The sequence below is a fragment of the Sapajus apella genome, unplaced genomic scaffold, assembly GCF_009761245.1.
Source record: "Sapajus apella isolate SASKATOON/1434 unplaced genomic scaffold, GSC_monkey_1.0 scaffold45, whole genome shotgun sequence".
In the NCBI taxonomy this organism is placed as follows: domain Eukaryota; kingdom Metazoa; phylum Chordata; class Mammalia; order Primates; family Cebidae; genus Sapajus; species Sapajus apella.
In genome coordinates, this window is record NW_022436985.1 from 16,155,288 (window position 1) to 16,180,435 (window position 25,148).

Consider the following 25,148-nt stretch of genomic DNA (forward strand, 5'->3'; position numbering starts at 1 on the left):
ATTGCCTCAGAGAGTGAGGTCCCCATGTGAAAGACCTTGATGAAGAAACCTAATTAAGTACAAATGCACTTGAATATTTGTTTTACTTACTAATGATTGGGTATAGGTTTTCTTCTTTCTCCTCTTCAAGAAAGCTGGGGTTTTGAGGCAGCCACACACTGCATTATAAATGCAAGGAGGAAGGGAGGGAAAATCTTGGAAAACTCAAAGGCCTGACATTTCCCAGACATGTCATAATCTGCTTTTGAACTTGCTCCAAAAGGCATGGTTTCCATAACAGAATGTGCGTAACGTAATGTGACCCTATTGGCGCAGTTCTGCATTAGGCTTCAGCCTTTCCTTTCTTACCACCTGGGACTGCATTTGTTGGTTCTGCCTTGCTGACTGCTAAGAGAGGATCTGGTGCCTGGACCCTGCAGTCTCCTTATACTACCTGTCTTCATGGCAGCTCCAAGTCTCAATGCTGCTTCCTTCTCTACCATCAGATTGGGTGGATATAATGTGTGCCCCAGGTTATATGTGTAGTTTACAAGCGTTCATGAATTATATCCTTCTCCTTCTAACCAGTTCTGCCCGGTAAGGAGTCAGGGACCTAGAATAGTTTCGCTTTACATTTGGTAGCAGAAAAGATTGAGCAAGATTTGGGAGGTGAAAGAATCACCCACAGCAGCATGGGGATGCTCATGGAGCTAGACAGAACTCAACTCTAAGCTTTTCCAATCTTTCAGGCATGATTACCTCCCTGTTTGCCTTGCAGGCGGTCTCACTTCACATGTATCTTCTGACCTGAGCTTCCCTCCTGAAACAGACAATAAGGTTGGAAGTGGGGTCAGTCGTCTGGGTGACTTGGCAGTGGCTTCCATTAGGACTGCGTCTTTCTCTATAATGATGAAATTTAATCTCACAGTTTAAATGCTTGTTCCAAAATATTTCGAAATGTGAAATACATATGAGCCAAATGACAAAAATGTTTTTTTAAAAAACAAAAACATGGGCTTCCTGTCACCCACCACACTAGCTGTTTCAGTGTCTGTTCAGTCAGTACATTATTCTTTCTGATCTTCATTTCTGATGAGATCCAGATGGTCTAAAAGTCAGTCTTTTCTGCGGGAGAGAAATTCTCTGTGAAGTTAAAAGTGAATAGCCGTCATGTTCAGATGGTGTGGATAGGAATTAAGTGGAATGACACAAGGATTGTCTGTATTCAATTAATAGTAATTGATATTTAAATAATTACAGCGACTATATATTCACCTTGGAGTTAGGCTTTATCATTAATGTTCTTAACCCTTAAATGGAAACTATATCTTCCTCTTTAAATTATAGGATACTTGTAAAAGCTAAAATTGCTAATATTAACATTTCTTCCTATTTCCCCTAAATCTTTTAGAATTAAAATATTGTTTTGACGGGTTTGAAGACATTTTGTAGGAAGCCTACCACAGGTGGATTCTGAGGCCTTGAAATGGATCACATTGTTAATTATGGTGTTTAAGGTTTATTCTGTTTTCTTTTAAATGTAACCTTAAAATGGCTAATTAATAATAATTTATAATGATAATTTTTTTTGTCATCGCTTATCACATTTTTAAAAGAAAATAATGATTTTCATTTTTAAAATGAAAATATCAATGTTAGCCTCTATCTGTTCAGTGTCTATCCTGTGCTAAGCACTATAATAGACACTTTCATGTATTATTTTATTTAGTTTTTTTAGAACCTATAAGATGGAACATAATTATCCATATTTTATAGATGCGAAGGTAGAAGCTGAGAGAGTTTCAGTAATTTTCCTAAAGCTACACAAATTGTGAGGGTGGAAGCCCAGGAAAGTTGGACTCCAAATCCAGGCTCTTTCCACTTTGCTGCATAGTTTACCAGATTAAAAAATTTCCATAGACTATGTTCATATGCAGCGAATGAAAGGTAAGAAACTTTCTTACACCAGTTGCTCCTTAACTGCTGGAAGCCAAATGGAAATAGGCGCTGCTGCACTTCGCCTTCCCATACACAGATATGTTCACACCGTGCTCTAGAGCGGGATCCCCAACCCCCGGCCATGGACTAGTCCTTGGCCCATGAGGAACCATGCCACACAGCAGGAGGTGAACAGCAGGCGAGCGAGCATTCCCACCTGAGCTCTGTCTCCTGTCAGATCAGTGGCAGCATTAGATCCTCATAGGAGCATGAACCCTGTTGTGAACTACACATGCGAGGGATCTAGGCTGCACGCTCCTTATGAGAATCTAATACCTATTGTTCTGTCACTGTCTCCCATCACCTCCAGATGGGACTGTCTGGTTGCAGACAAACAAGCTCATGACTCCTACTGATTCTACATTATGATGAGTTGTATAATTATTTCATTATATATTTCAATGTAATAATAATAGAAATAAAGTGCACAATAATGGTAGTGCATTTGAATCATCCAGAAACCAACTCCCCACCCCCAACCCCAGGGAAAAATTGTATTCCATGAAACCAGTCCCTGGTGCCAAAAAAGATTGGGGACCACAGTTCTACAGAACAGGTATTAAATAAAATGATAGAAGGCCTTTTATTTTTTTTAATTTTACTTAGCTCCTGTACCATGCCCCAAAGACCAAACCAAAATGGAGTCACTCATGCTAAGTGCTATATGACTAAACTGAAATTTCAGGGAAGAAGGAAAATCCTTCAACAGACTAGTTTTTCCTAAAAACAGGAGATTCACAGTAAACAGTTAGAAATGGCCCAGTTAACCTGAGCCAGCAAAGTATGGATGTCCTCTCTACTTTAACCCTTATAAGAAAGTAACCTGCTGTTAACCAGTCCACTTTTACTATTAGTCTGTTTCTTTGTTCCTGCTTAAACTGTCTTATAAAAACCAACTGTTCTGCCATGCTCCATGGAGCCCTGACATTTTTATGGATGAAGTGTTGCCCAATTCATGAATCACTAATAAAAACCAATTAGATCTTTAATCTCAGTTTGTTGAAATTTTATCTTGATATAGGTTAGTAGTTGTTGATTTTCTTAGTGGCTAGGGTTTGGGGAGAGTACCTTTCATAATTGTCTATTGTATGACAGATAGTTAGAAACTGAATTTCAGAAATGCACTTAGGAAAATTGTAATAACAGGATTTGAAAAATACTGTTGGGGGAAGAAAACTGCAAAATGGATGTTGTCGTGTAAGAACTAACTATGAATGTCTCTAAAGACCTAAAAACTTGCACTTTCCTTTTGCTATCTTCCCTTCTCCTTCTCTCCTCTTTTCTCCCTCTCTCCTGTTTTTATTTCTCACTCCAACTCTATAGCTTTCTCAATATAAATAATTTTCTAACTCACCAGAAGGATTTTTTTTTTTAATATGGAACGCTTCACAAATTTGCGTGTCATCTTTGCGCAGGGGCCATGCTAATCTTCTCTGTATCGTTCCAATTTTAGTATATGTGCTGCCGAAGTGAGCACGCCAGAAGGATTTAATGCACTCCACCGGTATGAGAACTCATGACTGCAGGGAAAGGAGGTAGCCCTGGGCAGCAATACAGAGTTTGCAGTTGCTTCCTGGATCCTTGCTGCAGTACTCACAGTGTGGTCTATGAACCAGCAGCATTTGTCATTATGTGGAAGCCAGTTACAAATGCAGAATCTCAGACCCCACCTTAGACCTAAAAAAATTAGAGCTTGCCTTTTCACAAGACCCTCAAGGAATTTACATGCATTTTAAGTTTGTAAATTACTTAATTTACTGAGTCTAATGGGTCTTTCCCTCCAGAGAAGAATCACTACTTTAAAGGGAGAGAGGATTTCTCTGATGACATTGGTTCCAGGGTCCTTCTACAGTTTTCTATGGTTAGAACTAGGGCTGGTCTGTGAGTGGGGAGACTTGTGTTACTACAGGTAATAGAATAGGACTGACAACACACAAGTAAAGTGTCTGATGCGGATTCTGGTTACCATTTTACTACCATAAGGTAGCTCCTTTGGGGTCTGGGCTTTTGTGGCAGTCATGTCTTTAATTCCCCATCAATAGATACACACACATACACATGCACATGTACATGCTATCATACACGCATGCTCCTGCCTGTGTCAAAAATAGCCATGTGTGCTATTAAGGGAAAAGGAAGAGAGAAATCCAAATCCTTTATGTGTCTGCTACATGCCAAGCATTGCAGTAGGTGCTTCCACTATAAAACTGGATAAGGTTATTGTGAGCATGCACTCAATTACTAGCCAAACTTCATTAACCAGAACCTCTGCATATTTAATAGATCTATAACTGGTATTTTTAATGATAACCTCATTAAATTAAATGATGAGATCCTAAAAATCTAAGTCATAAAAAAGTAATTAAATTATATTAATTAGAACATTCACATTTATGATGTCATCTTAAAAGTCAGTTTCCAAGCAACTTCAAATGCAAAAAATATATTCTAGCCTAAACATTATACATTTAACCCAGTATTAGTGGCTTGAAAGGGACCCTCTTTCCCAAGAGTGGTTTTCTGGAGTTGGAGACTGTGCTCTGTGCCCTGAGTACTGTAATTTAAACAGTTGTTCCCTTACCAATCTCTAGGAAGCCTATCTTTTACAGCACTTCTTTCTTTCATAACAAGTAGAAGTTTCCCAGAACTTACCATCTACAAGGACCAGCATTCCTAGCATGGGATTGAGTAATTCTCATCCTCTAGTCCTTTTACTGCTCTGACTGGCTGGGTGATTTGGGACTATCACTGAAATCCCTTTGGGTCTCAATTTTGCCTTCTGTAAAATGTTAAAGTGGTGGGTTTGACTGGGCTCTAACTTTCTTTTCATCTCACACATATATTCTGGAGCATGTGGACAGAATATTTTAAAATAGAATATGTCAAAGATTTAAATGGATTCAACTGGGTCTTCCCACATGCTTCCAGCACTTCCATGCACCCAGAGTCTTCATTTCCTATACCCCTTCTCTTGGAGGCTTGGCTTGCGTTAGACATCAGCTTAGCTACTGGGCAGGAGCAAAACAGCCAGCTGGTGATGAGGTGCTAATTGGTGATCACTGAATAAAGAATCTTGTTCTCCTGATGACACCATGGCTTCATACACAGATCTGAGTCTTTGTAGTCAATGAATAGGTGGTGCATTTAACGTATATTTTTGCTTTTAGAATGCTTACCATATATTCAAGATATAGTGTGTTCTAATTATTTGAAAATTATAAATCCATTGATGTTATAGGAGGTAACTCTCTGCAGTACCAAAGTTTTGATTGGTGACATATGCAAGAGAAAGAACATAATCTTTGAAGTTAGGATTTGTGTTTAGATAGCACCCCTTACTAGGTGGACAGCTCTGGTCATGATCATTAAATTCTCTGAAACACAGATTCCCAATCTCTTAAGTGGGGGTAATGACATTTATTTTGTAGAGTTATGATAGGGATTCAGCATAATATATACAATGCTTCTGTTATATAGAAGCTGTTGTTTGCAATTAAAACCATGGTTCTCAAGCATGAGTTTGTGAGCCAGTGTGATCTTTGGTATCATCTTCACCATTCCAATAGTGTAAAATAATTGCAGGGTAGGTAGTTTTTCACAAATTTAAATTTGTATTGTGTTTCGTTTTACAAAATGATATTGAGAGTAGCAATTATTGTTTTTAACTTATTTAGCAAAAAAGGTAGTTTTTAAGACAGCTACCCATATTTTGCTTATCTAATTTGTGTGATGTATGAATCCAAAATAATAAGACTCATTGTATTAAAACATCTTAATCATAGTGAATATTAAGGTCCACTGAATCAGATGATTTTTCACAATGGAATCATTTTAATGAGGGCAATAGAATTCCCTAGCTACTTCATGCTACAGTCAGTTACTGTCCCCTGATTTCCTATTATACCTATCATCAGGATAACAGTCCACACTCGCGCGCGCGCACGCGTGTGTGTGTGTGTGTGTGTGTGTGTGTGTGTGTGTGTGTGTTGTTAGCACCAGTGCTCAGTGTAGTCTCAGGGTCTTGTTCTAAAAAATTCTTTGGAGTCAGACACAACAATGCCAAAAAGGCAGATACTGTTATGATATAGCCTGGGCCCTGCAATCAAACTGCCTGGGCTCAAGTCGTAGATCCACCATTGGCTAGCTGTGTGACCTCTCGGAAGGAACACACCTTTTCTATGCCTCAGTTCTATCATCTGTCAAGTTCTGAAATAAACAGTACCTATGTAATAGGGTTTTTGCGAAGGTTTACTAATACAATCCATGTAAGCATTTAGTATAATACCCGACATGTAGTAAGGAGTTGAGAAATAATAGCAAAAACAACAAGCAGATAAAGATAAGCAAAACACTTGAGAACTGGGGAGTTAGACAGGCTTAGGATCCACCCACTTCCATCATAGTCACCTCCCTTTTGATTTAATTATATGACTTTAGCCATGGTAGTTAGCATCTTTGCATCTGATTTTCCTCATCTATATAATACCTACCTCACACATTTATTGTTAGTCTCAAACAAGCTGTAATATGGAAATTACTTAATATTGTGCTTGACTCATACTTTGCACAATAAAAGCTTTATCTGTGCCTTTTACAAATCTGTATTTCACATAGCCCTGCCTCTGTACTTTTTACTTAGTAATAATTAATAGGTATTTCTTACAGCTCTGTACCCATCGTTATCTCATTGCCTCTCACCTGCATTCTCGGTTACTCTATGAGAGAGAGGAGTACCTGATACTGGTTGGGACCAAGGTTAACTAGATCTGTTGGCCATTCCTTTACTTTGGCCAAAATTGCCTCCTGATAGACTTCTCCGATTACAAGAGAGCTTAACAGGAAGGACAGTGGATTAGGACAGTCTGTGATATCTTGTTGAAGTTGGGAGGCTCATGGGCCCACACTGTCTGTTAAAAACATGCTATATTTTAAGAAGATTGTGTTTGAAGTTTCTTTCTTCCTAAGAACTCTAATCTTTGATTCTTTCTTTATATGATTCTGAAATTATCTGTTCATGAGGCCAAGGTGGACTACCCTGTTAGACTTTATCACACAAATCCTAGCATGCACGGGGAAAACTTGTGAGACATATGTTTGGCCTTAAACTGATACATCCCTCAAGTTAAATAAATTCCACATTCTTAAGGGGGAAAAAAGCAATGCAATTTTAAGAACCATTTTGGAGTGAGATAAAGTTTCATTTTCACTGCTGGAATGAGGGAATAAAGGAATAAGTGATTATAGAATAAATAGCTAAAATAGTTTTAAATATATTTAAAAACCTCTGCCTTCATATGATGTTGTAATGTATAAGGATGCAACATTCCTTACTTCGGCCTTGTTTCTGTGCCTTTTCCTTTTCTTAACCTCTTGTAACTTGGTGCCTGTTTCTTTTCCTTTTTCTTTTTAATGAAAGCAGCACTTTAGGAGAGATTCCTTCCAAATACGAGAATGTAAAGGAGCAGTTCTCTGACTCTTTGTGAATTATACTATAAACTCTTGACTCTTTGTACTATAAAAGATATGGGGTGAAAAAGTGGAAAACATTTTCTGTAGAGGGGCAAAGCAGTGGTGACCTTCCAATCAGGCAGCAGATGACATCTTGCCAGGAACAGGAAAGGAGCAAGCACTTGTGACTCCCATGTTCTCTTGGGCACCTTTACTGCAATGTGTCACACCTCAGGAGCCCTGCTCCGAATAGAACATAGAAGCACAAAGAGGAGCAAGAAAACAAACATTTGTTAATATCAGCCACACGACCTCAGCTTTTCTCAAATCTAACTTACTCAAAGACCATTTATGATTTGTTTCTGTGTCTATATACTACCTCTTCTATTACTTCCAGGATTTCTTCTTTAAATGAATGTACCTTAAAAAATATATTGTAGTTTTGTCTTAAGAAGGAAATTACAGGTTTTATGTTCTACTTTCCTAACATATAAAAAAGAAACCCATGACAACTAAAATTTACATTTAAAATATGTGTATTACTTAAAATCATCTTGTGTAACACTAGCGATACGCATACTGAACTTTGGGAAACGTTGAACTGGTTTGTCCTGCTGTTGAAGTTGCAATCAGGAATCTTGGCACTTTTTTTTTTTTTTGGAGACAGAGTCTTGCTCTATCACTGAGGCCAGAGTGCAGTTGTGTGATCTTGGCTCACTGCAACTGCCACCTACTGGGTTCAAGCAATTCTCGTGCCTCTGACTCCCATTAGCTGAGCCTATAGGCACATGCCACCATGCCCAGCTAATTTTTGTATTTTTTGTAGAGACAGGGTTTCACCATGTTGGCCTGACCTCAGTTGATCCTCCAGTCTTGGCCTCCCAAAATGCTGGGATTACAGGGTGTGCCAATGTGCCCAGTCTTGCCACATTTCTAATGCGGTATTAGGAATGTAGAAGATAGGTTGCAAAGCCAAGGTTGGTAGAAACACCTGTAGATGTGCCCAGACATTCAAACCCTCCTTCCCTTTATGTCTGCTTTCAACTCCTCCATTCTTATCAGCTATGCCTGAAAGTCAGGACTTCTCTGTCATTTGCTTTCTTGATCTCCATTCTTAATGGCCACTTCTGCTTCATCACTGATTGTGGTCTGGGGGTTGCCAACCTCAGGCTGATGATGCCCTCATGTAGAGATTTTCTTTGCATTGGTTTCCTTTTGGCATTTTTGACTGTGGGCTTTTCCTAATTTTTATTATTATAAAACTAGTAACAGTAAATTAGTACAAAAGGGCTAAAATAGCTCTGGGAAGAACATTGTCTGAGAGGATGTTTTGCGACCAGGAATGAGGCTATTATCAGTTAAAAAGAAATCTTGTAAGAAGAGAATTTCTGAGAAGCTTAAAATAAAACACTGTGTCTGCCTATATCCCTCATAAACATTTTATATCTTAAATGTGAAAAATGCGGACCACCCTCACTGGTCCTCTCATTATTTCCTGAGCCAAAATAGTGTTCAGTGTTGTAAGAGAGTAATGATTTCCAAATAATAGTGAAACATGATTTCACTATTCTTCACATGCATCCCCAGAGGCCATGGACAGTTTTAGGACAGGGTAAATATAAGTTCAAAGACACTGAGGAAGTTTACTAGTCTAAAACTCAATCTTCTGCCTCCTGGTTTAGTACTGTCTGCATTGATCTGTGTTTTATCTCTCTCTCTCTCTCTCTCTTTCTTTTTGGTGACGGACTTTCACTCTTGTGCAACAGCATGATCCTGGCTCACTGCAACCTCCGCCTCCCAGGTTCAAGTGATTCTCCTGCCTCAGCCTTCTGAGTAGCTAGGCCTACAGGCATGTGCTACTACACCTGGCTAATTTTGTATTTTTGGTAGAGAAGGAGTTTCACCATGTCGGCCAGGCTAGTGTAGAACTCCTGACCTCTGGTTATTTGCCCCCCTCGGCCTCAGAAAGTGCCGGGATTACAGGTGTGAGCCACTGTGCCTGGACTCATTTTTTTTTAGCTGAAAATAATATACAAGATATTCTCTGAATAAATGTGGATTTTTTTTTTTAGGGACAAGATTTATAAAATAGCTCTAGTAAGTTATATTACTACCGTAGTTGGTTTATAAAATTCACAAAAATTCCATCGATAAAAATATCAGCCAAATGTTATATTTCTAATAAATGAGATTAATCTGGGGCCATGAGGCTGTATGTCTACATTCATAGTTTTAACCAAGAGTCTAATACAACTCTTCAAGTCACCTGTTGGGTAAAGACGGTCACACCGTCTGCTGAAGTATTAAAATGGAAGAACATGTAGAGACCTCAATGCTTCTGAATTCTTCTTGTTCTAGAACATCTGAATTTCAACTAGGTTCTAGAAATATGAAATTCCTAAGTTGTATTTACCCACATAAGCAAGTGTCAAACCAAAATGGCACTTCCAAAATAGGTTTATTGCCAAGGGTGGAGGTAGAAACCAGGTCAGTGTCTCTGAGGCCGAACAGGGTATTATTCACATTGTGTAGGCAGCTGTTACATTGAAACTCTTCTCAGAGTATTGCTGTGACTGCAATACTGACTCCTTTTCTCTGTCCCAATCACATAGTTGCATGCATCTGGTAGTTGCAGACCTTTTACAACGATATCTAAAATTATTGCTCTTGTGTTTGCTGGATGCATGGAACTAGTCCCTCCTTATCGCATATGCATGCCTTGAAACCTAAAACAGGTTTAAAAAAAAAAAAAAGCATGTTACAGGAGAAGTAGAAATAGTAATTTCACACCAAGTGGTGTTTCTAATGATTGTTTTAGAATTGTTAGACATATTGAAAGTGTTTACTAACATAGCTGAATCTGAACTTTAGATTAAGAATAACAGAATAATAGAGGACTGAACTTTGCTGATGAAACCTACCCCAAAATGAACACAGATAGTGCTCCCAACAAAATCAAGGCCAAATTTTCCTCTTTACTACTCTGCATTTCTATATCCTATGATTTCTTCCAATTTTTTACGTATCTACCTTGTGTCTTCACAACTTGTAAGGCAAGGATAAGCCTGTAAGATATAAAATGATTTTTTATTTGTGATTACATTCATAGCTCTTCTTAAGTAAATACACTCATAAATAATTGCAGAGTTTCTTAATCCTAGAGTTCTGTCTTTGGCACATTTAATTCCTCCACTTGACTTTTACGTCATAAACACTGATAATTCATGTATGGAAAGAAAAGGATGTTGTTTGACTAAAGTTTTTTGCTGAGCAGCAACTCATTACCGGTTCCATCTACCAGATGCCTGGCATTGCCTTTCAGAAAGAGTCTGCCCTGGTATTATCCATAGATACTTAGACCTATGGCTGGGAATTCAACTTGCATCAGCCCACAGACCAAACCTACTGTGCCGTAAGTAAGGTAGTGCATCACAATAGAAAGAGCACTGGAAACGTTATTTTCAAATCTTGGTTTGCCACTGTGACATGAAGCAAACTATTTAACCTATCTTGCCCTCATTTTTAGTGGTATAAAATCAGATCAGATCTGGACTTGTCTCAAGTATCAATTCAGATTCATTGATGGTGGTATGCTGGAGAGTGTGGAGAAAGATTATAAGACTGAATGCAGGTATGGTGGGAATGAAGAACTTGATCTATTGATTCAGATCCAGGCTTATCCTAATTGATTAGCTATGTCTGTGCTGGATAGGCAATGACAGGAATGCCTTTTATTAACCTTAGCTAGAAATAAACTCTATGGTGCATTTCATCTCTACTTTAGAGAAGTGTAATGCATCTTTCTGAAGAAGCTGCAAGAGTATTCTGTAATTTTGAAAAGCAAAAATAAAAGTTATCTTGACCAAGATAGGTTTTTAGAAACTTGATTCTTTCTAATGCTTTGGCTCAGCCTCTCATAATCTGCTTTTGATTATCCATAACCAGTTGGAACAAATGGCCAGATGATATACCCTGTCTGGGGAATGAATGAAAGTACCCAGACATTTCTTTCTCATTCTCATTAGACAGGAATTGGAAGGTTTACTTTGTTTACTAGTCAATCAATTCATAATACGTTGGTATGAAGGGCTTAGAGCTAGTTGTAAACTGGAAACTTTATAATTTTCATTTGATGGAATCAGCTCTGAGAAGTCTTTAAATCAGGCAGAAGTCATGCAAATATTCAAGGCTATACAATCTTAAGGACAAAGTTTGCCATATAATTATAATGTTGACTTCTATGACTTGGGATTTATAAGTGCCCTGAAGAGCTTCAGATATACAAGTCTGTCTTTTGTCTGCTAAATTTCATAAAGAATTCCAAGGTCCTAAGAACCTCAGAAAGGTTCTTTGAAGATTTGAACCATTGTCTACCTACCCGTGAGGCTAATTTGCTTGAATTAAAGCTGGGGCTTTGGAATCGCTGTCCATTACCATCTGGCAGTGTACAGTACTTTATATTTGAGTAGGAGTTGGAATTTGGGGTTCTGGACCTATTTTATTTAACTGGATCTATTCCTAAATTTAGACAAGTTGCTAAAGCATCGTATATCTACTTTGCTGCTGAAACAATGGGATATATAGTTCTGACCTTTGACTCTACCTCAAGAATATTCCAGGAATCATAGGCATTCCAAGAGGTCCTTCAAGGCTATCTGGTGAAACTCACCATGTTATTAGCATTTTTGATATCAGCGAGGTTGTTACCTACCCTGTGCTTTTATGTTAAAGAGCCCTAGGTATTCTCTTAAGCACAAAGATACCAGTAATAGTGCCCAGAATCGGAAGAAGTCATTTTGGATATGAAATACAAATGTGATTTTTACCTAAATCCACAAAACAAGTTCATCCACTTTGGGATTTCTCAAATATCTGGAATAATTTAAGCAATAAAAGCTGCTGCCAGGGCATACACATGTGTTGGTAGGTGACCAAAGCAGACTTTATATCCTTCAGCCTTCCGTACTCTCTTCTCTGACATTCACCTGATTTGTAAAAGACAAAACAAACAAAAACAGGAGTCATGTGTCATGGTTGCACTTTCCTGAAAATCTTTTAACTTCCAGAGGCCAGATCTGCACATCTTCAGAGAGAATATGATTTTATTTTAAGTGATCCTCTCCTGAACTATGAACTTAGTGGACTTTCTTCATATTACTGGAACTGGTTACTGTTTTTCTGCCAATGTTTGTTCTTTCTCCTTCTCAACCAATTTTCCTTTTCCTTTTTCCATATGAGCACAGGTGTGAGGGTACAGCTTTAACAATTAGATCTCTAAAGAAAAAAAGGAGCCCTAATTTGTGAGATTCTCCAGTTTTTGTGGGGTGAATACTCCCACCATGGCTGTTTTTAAGCTACCAACATGGCATCATTAAACACAAGGTTGAGAGGAGAAGTCCAGCAGCACACCACTCTGTGGTCTTACCATCACGCAAAAGCAATACATGTAAGTAAACTTAAGAAAATAGATAATGGCCAGGTGCAATAGCTTATGCTTATAATCCCAGCACTTTGGGAGGCCAAGGCAGGTGGATCATGAAGTTAGGAGTTTGAAACCAGCCTGGCTAAGATGGTGAAACCCCGTCTCCACTAAAAATACAAAAATTAGCTGGGCGTGGTGGCATACTCCTGTAATCCCTGCTACTCAGAAGGCTGCGGCAGAAGAATCACTTGAACCTAGAGGTGGAGGTTGCAGTGAGCTGAAATCGTTCCACTGGACTCCGGCCTGGGTGACAAAGTGAGACTCTGTCTCAAAAAACAAAAAACAAACAAACAACAACAACAAAAAAGAAAATCGATAATAGTAAAATGTAGCAAAATAATTAGAAAGTGATGCGTTTTGAGTATATGTTACCTGTTTTACACATAATTCATTTATTTGTTCATATAGTTTAATTTTTAGTAACAGTTATGTTTAGCAACTGGGTCACAAAATTCCTGAAAATTTAACAGTTGGTTCTTATGAGCTAGTATGGACTGGTTCCAGCACACCATGGCACAAGATTTTCAGGACTAAAGTTTATTAATTCCCTGGAAATTCTTGAAAAAGTAGACAGGGAAATGTAAGTGATTATAAACTCTTACCCTGTGCAAAATAAATTAAAGAGCAGGGATGTGAAAATTTAACGTGTTTTATTTAGTGCCAGGTGAAAGCCCTGGCATTTGAGCACTTAATGCTTAGATCATATCAACAGCAAAGAGTGAGGAGACCAGGCTTGCCAGATAGGCCACTCCCGAAAACATCGAATAGATTCTAAAATTTTGAAAAGAAAATAAACACAACCGAATATGAACCCAGAAGAATTTGGAGAGATACATTTTTACAAAGTTAATCTAGACAATATAAACACAGAGAGATAGTATTAAGTCTGTCTGGGAAGGCAATACTGTAGGTATCATTGTTCATTGTGTGTGAAATGAAAGAAGTAAAGAAGAAAGGCCAAATGGAAACAGAGCCTTAGGGTTTGATATATGTAGGTAGATTAAGGAAATATAATTTGTATTTACCTTGGCTACAAGTAAATGGATCCAAGACCACCATAAGTCAGTCTTCAAAGCTTGACTGATTGATGGGAACAGCTCGAGGTGCCAGGAAGGAATATGAATTTTACTGTGTCTAGCAACAGTGGGATAAAAAAATAAAAACCTTTTTGTATTCTACAGATCTTTCTTCTGTTTCTGCAGAAATTGCCTTCAATCAGTATACTTCCTTACTTCCCATGTCTTTGTTGATCCTTCTTTCTCTATTATAAGCAAGCATTTACCTGGAAATATTCTTATTTATTTCTTGCATAATCCCCCTCACTGTGTCCTCTCAACTCCTGTTGTCCTTGAAATTATAGTTTATCAGTTCCAGGAAACATTCCTTAACCCCCAAATCCTACCTGGAAGACATAGTAAGTTGAAATTACTTGCTCACTAGTTTGTCTCAGTAGACTTAAACTCATTGTAGATGGAAGTGTCTTATTCTGTTGCATTCTCTGTGCCTAGGAAAATCCCAATTATGTAAAAGGTGCTCGATAAATGCTTTTTCTAAATTAGTAAAATAATGAATTAATGCCCACATTGACAACAGGATTTAATACAGGCCAAGATGTAGCATTTAAATTTATAGTGCACCTGGTGGAACTGGACAGAACAACTTGGGTGCTTCTGCTAGATCTCTCTGAAACAGACCTCAAGGAACCTGAGAGTCTTTCCATTGCTTAATATACATGGTAATATTTACATTACTAGATGATAATATTGCCTTTGCTGCTCTTTCTGAATAAATGAGAGGGACAAAGTCAGTTGAGGACTTTCTTTTGATGAACATACCTTCTGTTGGCCTTCTTTATGCCAGTCCCTGTTATTCTTTTATCAGCTACATTAATATCCTTTTTTCTCCTTTCTCTAATTGCCTTTAGGGGACTCTTGCTTACCATACCAAGTATAATAGATAGTCTTTAATTATCTGGGGTGAAATGAAGAAGGACAGTTGATCCCAATGCTAGCACTCACCACCTTTGAGCACCTCCCTTCACCTCCACCTAAATAATTAAATGCATGTTCCTTTGTACTGAACTTTAGCACTCTGGCAACCACTGTGATCTACATATTCATGGAGACAAAATAAAATGGAGTAAGAAAAAAATTACAGGTTAGACAGTTGTCTGGCAAGAGCCTAAATTATTATCTGTGCAGAAAGCAAAATGTTGACATAGGCCTCTTACACATTTCCAAAGATGTGAAATTCAGGTTCTAAATTAGAAGCAGAATTCCATTATGTAGTTTGATAATGTATTCTCAGGTGTGTGGGAAGTGTTTGGAACAAAATGGCTTTAGCACCTATAGAGTGGAGCTATTAAGTTGAAAGATATGTCACATGTATGATTTTAAATGAGCAATATGCTTTGTGCTTTGAGTTTTCAGAGATTTACTCCCTTCAGTCTATTAAACTTATTAAACTAAACATGGGTGTTCGGCATTGTCTTCTTGAAGCAATTTAGGCACAACTGATGACACCCTGTCAAGAGTGAGAACTTTTGCTTCCTTTGTGACTCCACATTCCATATGGAATGTCCCATTGGCATGGGTGAGATGATCGTCTTGATCTGCACTTTTTCTGCTTAATCTTATTACCTCTACCAAGTATGAGAGTCTCAGGTGCCCTCATTATTTCTTCAAAGCCTTTCAGAACAACACGAGCAAGGCTTCAGTATTGTATTATGTGTTATGTCCTTAGTCATTGGAAATGGCCATTTTGGAGGCCTGGGTATTTGTTAGTGGTCTCTTCTTTCTTTGTTGAATTAAATAGCAACTTTTATAACAGTCAATAATTTAATACCTTGAGGTTCCAAAAGAAATTTATATCCAAATTCTTTTAGATAAAAAAATCTTAACGCTCTGTCCTATTTTGCTTAATGTAGAATTCTCTCTGTCAGTCCTTTAGGACTCCACTGAGAAGTTCAAAACAGTTTACACACGTTGTGTCCACTTCAATCTCAGGAGTGTTGATTCAAAATATTTTATTTGAATGAAAGTCATTAAGAAAATCTGTGGTAATTATTTTCATTGTAGACTTAAAACATTGTTTCCCAAAGCATGGGCCAGTCTTTTTGTATCTTACCTGGAGAACTTGCTGAAATGCAGATCCTTGGACCTCAAGATATTCTGAATAAAATACGTAGAGGTAGGATCCAGGAATCTACATATTTAATAGGTTCCTAGATGACACTGATGTACTTTGTAGAATAAGGACCATACATTTAGAACATTAAAACAAAGTAAAATGCAAGAAACACCCTGTCATTCCTCTGTAAACAGAATAGAAACGCGGCTTTCCCCATTGCTGCTATGAGTTGTGAAAAGTGGGCAGCCATGTTGGTGGGTATGTGTGGCAGAACGTGGGATGTGGTACAGAAGTTTTGTGCAATCTCTAAACATTGGCAGACTTATGAATCAATAGCAGAATGGCCTAAAATTGAACACTTATATTGTATAGGAAATGACCTCTTGTAGAATAATCAGACTCAATAATAGAGATGGGACGGAACAAATAAGTTTTCTGGGCCCCAAGTAATGTGTGCATTTCTCCTCATGATGTCTGTTGAGTAGGTGACCTAAGGACCAGAATTTCTCAGGCCCATCCATGCATTCATTAATTAATGGATAGTTATTGGCCACTTACTTTGTCTCGGGTGTTATGCTGAAATTTGATAATATAGGTGTGAACAAAACATATGTGTTTCTTGCCTTTATGGGGCTTACAGAAGCATGAGGAGGAAGATATTACATTATAATCTTCAAGCCTTGGAATCCTAATAGACAATCTATCTACTAAATAGATAATCTTAGAATAAGTGACAACTTGTGGTAAATGCTTTGAAGGAAAAGTACATGGTGCTAAGAGCTTATGACAACAGGATCTAATACAAACCAAGATATAACATGTAAATTTATAGTGCAACTAAAAACTCAGCAGAATAACTTGGATGCTTCTCCTACATCTCTTTTTTATATATAATAATGTCATCAAAATAATAGCTACCATTATTGAGTGCCAAATATCTGTCATGGTACCATGGAAGATTTTTACAAATGTTTTCTCAATTATCCTTCACAATGAACTTATAAGGCTTCTAGAGCTATTAAATGCCTCAACTGGGATTCAAATCCTGTCTATCTGATCCCAGTGCCTGTATTCTATTCACTGTAATATGTTAGACAAATATCATAGATTCATAGAGTGTTCACATTGGATTGCACATCGGAAATCATCTAGCCCACTACTCAACCCATTTTATAGAAACCAAAACAAGGGTTATGTAAATGGACTGAACTCTCCAGTCAAAAGACAGACTGGCTGAATGGATGAAAAAACAAAACCCATGGATCTTTTGCCCACAAGAAGCACACTTTGCCTATAAAGACACTCATAGAATGAAAATAAAGGAATGGAAAAAGATATTCCATGCCAATAGAAGCCAAAAAAGAGCAGAAGTCACTATATTTATATCAGAAAAAATAGATTTCAATATAAAAACTATAAGAAGAGACAAAGAAGGTCACTATATAATGATAAAGGGGTCAATTCAGCAAGAGGGTATAACAATTTAAATACACATGCACCCAATACTGGAGTAACCAGATATATAGAGGAAATATTACTAGAGCTAAAAAGAGAGATAGGCCCTAATACAGTAATAGCTGGAGTCTTTAACATCCCTCTTTCAGCAATTGGACAGATCTTCCAGATAGAAAATCAACAAAGAAACATCAGACTTAATTTGCACTGTACATCAAATGGATCTAATAGATATTTACAGAACGTTTCACCCAAGAGCTGCAGAATACACGTTCTTTTCCTTGACACATAGATCATTCTCAAGGATAGGCCGCATGTTACATCACAAAAAAAAAATAAAATAAAACATTCAAAAAAACCGAAATAATATTAAGTATTTTCTCTGACCACAAGGGAATAAAGCTATAAATTAATACCAAGAGGATTTTTGAAAACTATACAAATACATGTAAACTAAACAATATGCCCCTGAATGACCAGTGGGTCAATTAAGAAATTAAGGAAGCTGACAAAGTTCTTCAAACAAATGATAATGGAAACACAACATACTAAAACCTATGGGATATAGCAAAAGCCGTACTAAAAGGGAAGCTGGTAGGTAACCAGTGCCTATATCAAAAAAGAGGAAAAACTTCAAATCAACAATCTAGCAGTGCATCTTAAAGAACTAGAAAATCAAGAGTAAACTGAACCCAAGATTAGTAGAACAAAAATAATAAAGATCAGAACAGAAATAAATGACATTGAAATGAAAAAAAAAAACAACAAAATAATCAATGAAACAAATAGTTGGTTTTTGAAAAGTTAAACAAAATGGACAAACCTTTAGCTAGACTAAGAAAAAAAGAGAAGATCCAAATAAAATCAAAAATGAAAAAGGAGACATTACAACTGAGAACTGCAGACATCCACAGGATCATTAGTGGCTAGTATGAGCAACTATATGCCAATAAATTGGAAAATCTAGAAGAAATGGACAAATTCCTAGACAGATACAACCTTCCAAACTTGAACCAGGAAGCAATCCAAAACTTGAACAGACCAATCATAAGTAACAAGATTGAAGCCATAATAAAAAGTCTTCCAGTAAAGAAAAGCCCAGGACCTGATAACTTCACTGCTAAATTCTGTGAAACATTTAAAGAACAAATGCCAGTCCTACTCAAACTATTCCAAAAGATAGAGGAGGAAGGAATCCCTCCAAACTCATTCTATGAAGGCAGTATTACCTTGATACCAAAACCAGACCAAAGACACATCAAAAAAGAAAACTAGGCCAGGTGTGGTGGATCACACCTGTAATCCCAGCACTTTGGAACGCTGATGTGGGCCACCTTGAGGTCAGGAGTTTGAGACCAGCCTGGCCAACATATTGAAGCTCCATCTATACTAAAAACACAAAAATTAACTGGGTGTGGTGGCACACATCTGTAATCCTAGCTAGTCAGGAAGCTGAGGCATGAGAATCGCTTGAACCCAGGAGGAGGAAGTTGCATTGAGCTGAGATCACACCACTGGACTCCAGCCTGGGTAAGAGAGAGAGACTCTGTCTCATCAGTATTTCTGATGAATATTGATGCAAAAATCCTCAACAAAATACTAGCAAACCAAATTCTACAATGCATTAGAAAGATAATTCATCATGACCAAGTAGGGTTTATCCCTGGAATGCAAGAATGGTTCAACATAGGCAAATAAATCAACATGATACATTATATGAACAGAATGAAGGATAATAACTCTATGATCATTTCAATGGATGTTGAAAAATAACCTTCAACATCCCTTCATGATAAAAAAAAATTACCTTCAAAAAACTGGGTATAGGTTGAGTGCAGTGGCTCATGCCTGTAAATATCAGCTCTTTGGGAGGCCAAAGTGGGCAGATCACTTGAGGTCAGGAGTTTGAGACCAGCATGAGTAACATGGTGAAACCCTAATTTGCCTCTATTAAAAATACAAAAATTAGCTGGGCGTGGTGGTGCATGCCTGTAATCCCAGATATTTGGGAGGCTGAGGCTGGAGAATTGCTTGAACCCAGGAGGCAGAGGTTGCAGTGAGCTGAGATCATGCCACTGCACTCCAGCCTGAGTCAAGTGAGAGTTTGTCTTAGAAAAATAACTGGGTATAGAAGGAACATATGTCAACATAATAAAAGCCATATATGACAGCTAATATACTGAAGGGGGAAAAGCTGAAAGCCTTTCCTCTGTGATCTGGTACATGACAGGATGTCCACTGTCACCATTGTTATCCAACTTAGTACTGAATGACCTAGCTAAAGCAATCAGACAAGAGAAAGATATAAAGGGACATCTTGGAAAGGATGAAGCCAAATTATCCTTATTTGCTGATATGATCTTATATTTGGAAGAAATCTAAAGAATTCGCAAGAAAAATACTAGAACTGAAAAACAAATTCAGTAAAGTTGTAGGATACAAAATAAACATACAAAAATCAGGAGCATTTTTATATGCTAGCAGCAAACAATGTAAAAAAGAAATTTGAAAAGCAATCCCATTTACAATAGCCACACATAAAATTAAATACCTAGGAATTAATCAAAGAAGTGAAAGATCTCTATAATGGAAACTATAAAACACTAATGAAGGAAATCGAAGAGGACACCAAAAAAATGGAAAGATATTTTCAATCTGTAGATTCAATGCAATCTCTATCAAAATACCAATAACATTTTTCACCGAAATGGAGAAAGCAATTCTAAAATGTATATGGAACCACAAAACACCCAGAGTAACCAAAGCTATCCTAAGCAAAAAGAACAAAACTGGAGGAGTGATATTACCAGCCTTCAGATTATACCATAGAGCTATAGTAACCAAAACAGCAGGTACTGGCATAACGACAGACACAGAGACCAATGGAACAGAATCTAGAACTCAGAAACAAATCAGCACACCTACAGTGAAGTCATTTTTTACAAAGGTGCCAAGAACATACACTGACAAAAGACAGTCTCTTCAATAAATGGTGCTGGGCAAACTGGATATCCATATTCAGAAGAATGAAACGAGACCCCTATCTCTCATTATATACTAATACAAAAATCAAATCAAAACAGTTAAAAACTTTGAGATCTCAAATTGTGAAACTACTACTAAAAAAACATTGTGGAAAATCTCTTGGATGCTGGTCTGGGCAAAGATTTCTTGAGCAATATCGCGCAAGCACAGGCAACAAAGCAAACATGGACAAATGGGATCACATCAAGTTCTGCACATCAAAGGAAACAATAAGTAGATTTAAGAGACAAACCACAGAATGGAAGAAAACATTTGCAAACTATCCCCCTGATAAGGGATTAATAACCAGAGTATATAAGGAGTTCAAACAACTCTACAGGAAAAAAATCTAATAATCTAATCAAACAATTGGCAAGAGAATTGAGTATAAAAGAAGACATACAAATGGTAAACAGGCATATGAAAAGGTGCTTAACATCACTGTTCATCAGAGAAATGCAGACCAAAACTACAATGAGATATCATCTCACCTGAGTTAAAATGGCTTACATCCAAAAGACAGGCAATAACAAATGCTGGTGAGGGTATGGGGAAAAAAAGGAACCTTTGTACACTGTTGGTGGGAATGTAAATTAATACAACCACTATAGGGAATGGTATGGAGGTTCCTCAAAAAACTAAAACTAGAGCTACCATATTATCCAGCAATCTTACTGCTGGGTATGTACCCCAAAGAAAGAAAATCAGTATACTGAAGAGACAACTGTACTCCTATGTTTGTTGCAGAACTATTTACAATAGCTAAGGTTGGGAAGCAACCTAAGTATTCACAAACAGATGAATGGATAAAGAAAATGTGGCACATATACACAATGACATACATTCAGCCATAAAAGAGAATGAGATCCAGTCATTTACAACAACAGGGATGGAACTGGAGATCATTAAGTGAAACAAGCCAGGCACAGAAAGACAAATATTGCATGTTCTTACTTATTTGTGGGATCTGAAAAGCAAGTTGATTGAATTCGTGGACACAGAGAGTAGAAGAATGGTTACCAGAGGCTGGGAAGGAGAGTGGGGGTTTCAGGGAGGGAGGTGGGGATGGTTAATGGATACAAAATAAAGAAAGAATGAATAAGACCTATGTTTGATAGCACAATAGGGTAACTATAGTCAATAATAACATAATTGTATATTTTCAAATAACTTAGAGAATAATTGGATTGTTTGTAACTCAAAGGATAAATGCTTGAGGAGACAGATACCCCATTCTCCAGGATGTGCTTATTTCACATTGCATGGCTGTATGAAAACATCTCATGTACCCCATACATGTACACACCTACTATTTACCCACAAAAATTAAAAAACAAATATTGTTAACATATAATGAGATAATGAGGGAAAAAGCATAAGGGGTAAGCACCTACCAAAATTCATATCCAAACTAGCTGGTAGCACATCTGGTTCTAGAACTCAGGTCTTGAGTTCCATTCCAGTTCCCTTCTCCTGCTACCTTGTTGCCTCTGTATATCTTAATTATTTGTGTCTTGCTGGGAATTGAACATTTAATTGAGTCTCTGTCCTACGTTTTAAAAACTGATTTAAACTGCAGAAATAATTCCCTGTCATCAACATTTTTGCTCTACTGCTCTTATTTACCATTGTATCTGTAGTCACCTTCTAAGTATTCAGAATCTACCTTATGATCCTTAATAGTAATGAACTGCATTTTAGGTGCAAACATTACCCTATTGGTACACCCGTTATAAGGAAGGTACTTTTTAGTTATATTTTCCATAGTGGAAATGGATTTATTTTTTCTCTTTTTCACCCTGGGGTATAGTAATCCCAAGGGCAATGGCAAGGTGCCTAGCACCCATAGATTAGCAGGATAAACATGGCACATCTTCCTAGACCACTAATTTAGTCAATGGCAAGTATTTTTAACCTTTTTTTTAACATTATAGCAAACATCAATATTTATAGAGTAGAATGCAAAATTAGAATAAAATTCTTAAGATAAAGAGAAGCCGTCAAAGAAATCATGTGCTTGCAACCGAATGCTTCAGACTAACATCCTCAAAATCATGCTGTATCTTTTTCATTTCCAACATACTCATTCACCCACTCTACCACATACATTCACTATTCTCTGCCATTACAGATAACTTGATGAAAACAATTAGATAAAATGTGCCTTAATGTTTATTACACTCTCAGGACTTTTTTCTTCCTAAAAGTGTCATGTAGAGGAAACATCTTGGGGTTTGGAATCACTGAGACATGAGTTGACAACTTAAAACCAAACCTTTCTAGATGCGGGACTTCCATACTGTGATCCTCAGGGTGTTTAGCTGTATAATGGAGATGTTATTGTGAACACCATAAGCGTATGTTCATGATTAAATTGGAGACATGTAAAGTACCAAGTGCAGTATTGGGGGTATAGGCAGCACTCAGATATGACAGTTGATTATGATCACATAAATCATAATTACTCATTTGTGAGACGGCAGGCAGAAGGCAGGGGAATGGGGTGTGGCCAGGGAAAAGAGAAAGTTATTGGTCCAAGAAGGGTTGCCACAATGTCTTGGCTTCTGGAAATTGAAATAAGATGTAAGAGTGAAGGACACATATGTACACACACACAAACACATGCATGCACACGCATGCACGCATACACACTCACATACCTGCACTTGTGGGAAGAGGGGAGAAGCAAATAATAGGTGGGAAAGATTGGATCACGGGAAAGAGGCTAGAGGAGCTTGAAGCTTTTGAGATGAGGGGAGTATGAGTCAACCTGTCATAAGAAGACCAAGAGTCACCTTTCCATCTTGTTTTTTTCCCGTCAAACACTAGTTTATATATTAAAAAGTTAAGAAAACAATTGAGATATGATGTTTTTCTCCCACAGACATTTTATTTTAACTCTATTCTTTATTTCTTCTCAAAACAACTGCTGCAAAACTGATATTATTTGTGATGTCAAGATCAGAACATACGTAGTGCCAGAATTTTCATGACTCGGATTTTGCCCTAAATTTGAACTTTGTTATTTTCCAGTTTGGTTTCCCTCTTCCTGTTTCCATGGCCGTGATCTTTAAAAAGCTCAGAAAATAATTATCACACAATATTAAGCTCATAGAAAAAATGATTTTATGAGTCAGGTGCAAATTAATAAGAATTATATGTCTTAAAATATTTTCAGGAGGCTATATATAACTTTTCAGGCAAAAAAAAAAAAAATCGGATTCGTTCATCTGAGCTGTAGAAACTACTGTCAGTTGATGAAACCAGCCAACAAATTCCTGTACTCTGTGTGCATTATGTTTGTAAGTGTCTCCCACACACACCCACAGTAAATGGAGGCCCAAACAACAGTTCTATGTGGATCCCCCTTCAGTCTGCCTCTTTAAGGGAAGAATTGAAGAGAGGCCAATTGTTCTGAAGATCAGAAGAGGGTTGTGCTTGGCTGCTGGCCTGTGGAAGAGAAAGCATGAATTCCATACCCTCCTCCAGAGAAGATATTCCACCCACCTCTGTTCAGCTGCCACCTGCAGCTCATGCCACTGATCTCACCACACTTTAGGAATGAGAAGATAAGTGTCCCAGTATCACCTCCTCTAGCTATGGAGAAGATGACTTCATTCTGTCAGTAACATCTTCATGTGTTTCTTGATTAATCCTATAAGGAGTTTTAACATCTTTATGCTTAAAACAATTTTAATGTTATTTCTAAAAATAAAAATATCAAAGATAAATGAACCTCCCTGAACTGCATTCCCTCATGGCTGTATCCTACTTTTCACTCAGATATACTTATCTGGGCCTCTCTTCATTGTACTTTTTGAGAATATTCAGAGATATCTACCCCTTTAAGCAACTGGAACTGGGTGGAGGTGACAAACCTCTCAGAAATGCTTACTTTTTATCTTCCCTGCTGAACATCCCTGAACATTGCATCACACTCAGATCTGCCATGGTACGTTCTTACCTAGTTAAAGGCATCATTGCTGGCCTGCCTTGGGGAGAAGACCCACTAATCTTCTCTATAGAGTATGACTAATGCATAGAGGAAGGAAAATGCTGACAGTTGTGATCAAAGACAGGGGTGGTCTAAATGGGATGCACGTAATTGTCAGGGCTAAAAGGTTAGACCCAATGAATCATGCTTACCTCAAGGAGAAATCATGAAGTATGGGGCCCTTAGGAACTTGTTCTACTTTGTGGCACCAGGATAAGGTGAAAAGAGAGATATGGAAGGGAAACCAATAAGTACCTTTTAAGCATTAGCTTACAAGGAAACTGGGTATTTGGTTTCACAGAGTAAAGAGTTTAGATAAATTTGCTTCTCAACTGAATTGATTGTCATTTCTTAGTACTACCGTAATGAGGAACATTTGTTTTCATAATATGTACTTTTAGATGATGGTTGTCGGTGCAGAGGGTCAATAACTGAGGCCAAGAACACTGGGCATGTGGAATGAATCATTAGTGCCTATCTCCTTTTTAGCAGGATAGATAAGTTGAGGATTTAAGGCTAAGTTCAGGACTTCCCAAAACTCTTCTTAGCCATGGGCAAGTTGCTTACAGAATGTGGTAAGTAGAGCGTTTCCTCATTCAACAAGTCTTTACCAAGTTGAGCACTGTGCTAGATGCTGGG

At 37.6% G+C, this 25,148-nt stretch overlaps 1 protein-coding gene and 1 non-coding gene across 4 annotated transcripts in view; one reads left to right on the top strand and one right to left on the bottom strand.

Annotated features, from left to right (window-relative positions):
* Positions 1-25,148, top strand: part of RASGEF1B (RasGEF domain family member 1B) — a 630,294-nt gene that overhangs the window by 383,186 nt on the left and 221,960 nt on the right. The gene's annotated exons all lie outside the window — the stretch shown is intronic.
* On the bottom strand, positions 3,348-3,454 carry LOC116524574. The gene has a single exon (XR_004257399.1). It is a non-coding gene; the product is annotated as a U6 spliceosomal RNA (small nuclear RNA).